General features: G+C 42.9%; 1 protein-coding gene across 1 annotated transcript in view; it reads right to left on the reverse strand.

Moving 5' to 3' along the window:
• ANOS1 (anosmin 1) overlaps positions 1-4505 on the reverse strand; it is a 203025-nt gene that overhangs the window by 165509 nt on the left and 33011 nt on the right. The window lies entirely within an intron of this gene.

Here is a 4505-nt window from a genome sequence, read left to right on the forward strand (position 1 = left end):
CTTTCACTGGGATGTGTGACTCTGGACAAGGGACTTACTATGTCTGTCCCTCAGTCTGTATCTGTCTGTAAAGCATAAGGACAATATCTCCTGCATGAGGTCAATGGGATAGCTAAGTGAGACACAATCCACTTCGCACAGCTCGACAGTTACTCAACATGTACCAAATACTAGGACTAGGATTTACTTGTTTATTAAAATTTATTTTATGGAAGTATAGTTGATTTACAATGTTGTGTTAATTTCTGCTGCACAGCAAAGTGATTCAGTTATATAAATATATACATTCTTTTTCATATCCTTTTCCCGTATGGTTCATCACAGGATACTGAATATAGTTCCCTGTGCTCTACAGTAGGGCCTTGTTGTTTATCCATTCTCTATATACAATAGTTTGCACCTCCTAACCCCAAACTCCCAATCCTTCCCGTCCTCAACACCCCTCCCCCTTGGCAACGACAAGTGTGTTCTCTATGCCTGTGAGTCTGTTTCCGTGTTGTAGATAAGTTCATTTGTGTCACATTTTAGATTCTACATATAAGTGATATCCTGTGGTATTTGGCTTTGACTTACTTCACTTAGTATGACAATCTCTAGGTCCATCCACGTTGCTGCAAATGGCATTGTTTCCTTCTTTTTCACGGCTGAGTAACATTCCACTGTATATTTGTACCACAACTTCCTTCTCCATTCATCTGTTGATGGACACTTAGGTTGCTTCCATGTCTTGGCTATTGTGAATAGTGCTGCTATGAAGATAGGGGTACGTGTATCTTTTTGAATATAGTTTTGTAGGACTAGGATTTATTATCCCTAGTATTTGAATTTCTGCTTGAAACTTGTCATTCCACATGACTAAAATTTTGGTGACGGTTGGACTGTGATATTTACATCAGATTGTTCTAGGCTGGGGTGGTTGTAACAGGTAACAGAAACAGTCACCCAAAAATTAAGATGCTGTGGCCTCTTGTTCTTTGAAGTTCAAGGTTGGGTATGAGATAAAGTAGTCCATTTCCTGTGTACGAATGCCTAAACTTTTAAGAACATCGGTATGAATAGAATAGTATCACCTTGGTTTGCAGTTAAAAGAACACTGAAACAATAATATATCTTTTGAAAAATACTCTTATTACACGTTTATTGATATATAATTCACAAACACAAAAGTTAATCATATAACTCAGTGGTTTTCAGAAGAAAGGTTTTGCGACCATCACCGCTAATTTCTGAACTTTCTCATCACCCCTGACAGAAAGCAGTACCCATTAGCAGTCCTTCCACCCAGGTCCTGGCCACCATGAACGTATTTTCTTTCTCTATAAATTCACCTACTCTGGACACTTGTTATAAACGGAATCATACAATATGTAGTCTTCCGTGTCCGACTTCTTTCATTTCATAATGTTTTACATTATGTTAAGTGATATAAACTATTTTTGCTTCATCCATATTGTCATATATGTCAATATTTCATTCTTTTTCATTGTCACATTCCATTGTATGGATATTTGCTCTTCCATTCACAATAATATATCTTAATAATACAGGATTCCCAAAACCACCGGGTAGATCTCAACTGTTTAGGATTAGAAATTTTCCTCTCCTACCTAAAAATCACTCAGCTATAGATCTCAGTCCCACAGTAAGGCTTTAGCTATGAAATCTCTGCACCATACGGCCCTAGCTTTCTCCTTTACAGTCTTAACTCCCCAAAACTGCTGAACATCTCTGCAATTTTAGATAATCTGGTATCAACCTACTCATCTCCTTATTAAGGTCAACACATCTTCAGGGGGCCCTCATCTCTCTCTACGTATCAATGTTCATCAGTCCGACGAACAAGGACTGAAGCTGGAGCAGTCATATGAACAGCCTGGGCTGAGGTTAAGTATGATCTTTGGCAGGGTTGACATCAGAGAAATAATTAGATTGGGCAGAGGCCAGAGCCGGACAAACAGTGGACATGGTTTAATTACTGGAAATGACGTGTTAGTAAAAAGGGTGCAAGAAAGAGGGCATTATGGGCAAATTGGTGTTTCAGAAAAGGAGCCCTTGGCCTGGTGACAAACTCAAAGTTCACAGGGGGCGGTTACGCAGACTGAGCTGTCGGTCATAAATAGGGTGACAACTGCAACAAAAAGCAGGGGCCAAACGTTGAGGAGTATATTATCACAGGAAAGCTGACAACAGGGTCCAGGGCAGCTTTGGAGAACGTCCACCCTCATTGTCTTTCCCGGAAGGGTCTTTGGTCCATGCGGGGTTGGGTCCTGCTGGGACTTCCGAGGACCACGTCTGTCAGAGAACATCCTGGCCCCAACTTGAGTGCTCTGTGCTCGCAGCCCAGAGATGGGAACGCTCTGGGTTCCCTCTAAAGAGACTCAGGGCTGAAGTGAACGGACGCCAATCTAAGAGACTAGGTCAGGGCCAGATCCTGACAACCTCCTGCACCAGGTCTGAGGACCTCCTGCCTCCTCGTGTCAGGTCAGAGGGTCCGGCTCCTTGCTCTGGGAACCTTGACCTCGGACCAGCTTCCACCTCCTTCCCTTCAAGGTCTGCCTTTTCCTGGACAGATGGGCAGGACCTCTGGATGTCTGCCCCTGCTGCATGTGCCGCACAGCTCTTGGGAGATGTATCACACCCTCTCCTGCTGTAGCATCTGTTTTCTTTGATCTAAGCCTTAGCTCCTCAACTAGAGTGTGTGGTCCAGCAGACCGGCCTTCCTGTTTGCTCTCTGCTTCAAAGTTTCACACTAGCAACTGGACCAGCTCCTGATTCTCACAGAGGTGGCCTCCATCAAAGGCCATGCAAAGGTGACTGGGCCTGCAAAAGTAGGCGTGGCAACTGCTGCCTGCCCCCCATTAGTGGCTGACAAAAATATTACCCGTGGGGTAATATGCCACTGACCTGATTATTACCTATAAATGTTACCGTGATTACATGACTGGCCACATCTATGTAGCAGGCACTCGCTCTGGTGTTGGACATATTCAGCCCCACATAACCATCCCGTATACGACACAAGTTTCATTTACCCATTTTCTACTTAAGAAACTGGGAGTCAAAGATGGCAACTAAAATACGGACACCCTGAAGCCAGTGGTTAAACTCAACCGTGAGTACCCCAGTGAGGAAAGCTGAGCGAGACACAGGGTGAGATCTACAGTGGGCTGTGAAGGAATCTCCAGGTTTAGAATCTTGGAAGGAGAGAAGAATTGGTCCCCACGGTCCTGAATGCTGTAAGCTCAGGGAACAGCAGATTGGAAGAATGGGCTGGAGCACACAACAGGAGAGAAGCTTGGCTGAGCAGGTAGAAAGCAGATTACAGTGGATTTTGACTTACTGGAAATAAAGTATTTTATTTAGTAAATGACAGAGGGTTTTAAAAAAAAAGAAATAGAGGATTAGATCTGTGAGACGCTCTGTTCATGGCACACCTTGGTTAGAATCCTTTTGTTCCCTTTGTCCATGAAATGGTCCAACCTCAACAATAAAAGAATCCGGCAAAGACTGTCTTCAGCCGCCCAGCAAATGCAAACTCTGCTGACCCCTCCCGTGCTGAAACACAGTGTTCCCTGTCCTATTGGCTCGAATACCCCAATAGCCACAAAGCCATCTGTTGTCTACATTTTATTGGGAGTTAATATCAGTGCATCTCCTCAACCAAAGCATTTTCATTTTAAGCAAAATTTCCCATTAATCATAAAATGAAAAGCTGTCATTAGAAAGAAATATTCGGGGCAACAGTGAGCAGGCATGAAAGATTATTGTGATTATAATCATTTCTTTTTTCATTACTGAAGATAGTATGTCATAGTTTGTTTGGGAAGATTAAAAAGATAATCCATGCAAAGTATTTAGCAAAATATTTGGCACAGAGTTAGATGTAAAAAAAAAATTTTTTGAAAAGGCCCCTGTGATTATTGATGTTACTTCCTTCCTTTGCCATTATGTTTGTCCTGAGGAGTGCAGGGGTAATCCTGGACTTGCAGTCTCCCAGCTCCTGTGCGTAACACTCATCCTACGCTAACCGGTTCCATCTTATTAGTGAGGCTTGGGGGGTGGGAGGGGGGCGGGGGGAATTATCATGGATTTTTCCCCGGGTGGTAGCAATTTTCCAATGTTTGCCAATGTGATGAGACGGCAATTGCTTTAACTGCCTTGGACTGGCCATTTGTATTTCCTTTACGGTGAACTGTCTATGCATTTTACCGTTTCTATTTTGGATGGTTTACCCTTTTCTCAGCAATTGTAGCAGCTATTAGTACCAATCAGACTTAACAATAACTTGTCTGTAATAGGTGTTGTAAAATGTTTCCAGTGCATCATTTGTCTTTTGAATTTATTCATGGAGTTTTCTCTGGGCAGAAATTTTCTAAACACACACACACACACACACATTTCCACCCTATTTCCTTTTTGGGTTTTGGGTTTCCTATTTTTCTTAAAACAATCCCCCCCCCCCCCCCCCCCCCCCACAAGGCAGCTCTCCGATGCTTGTTTCTTTT

The sequence above is a fragment of the Lipotes vexillifer genome, unplaced genomic scaffold (genome assembly GCF_000442215.2).
Source record: "Lipotes vexillifer unplaced genomic scaffold, Lipotes_vexillifer_v1.1 scaffold14, whole genome shotgun sequence".
NCBI lineage: Eukaryota > Metazoa > Chordata > Mammalia > Artiodactyla > Lipotidae > Lipotes > Lipotes vexillifer.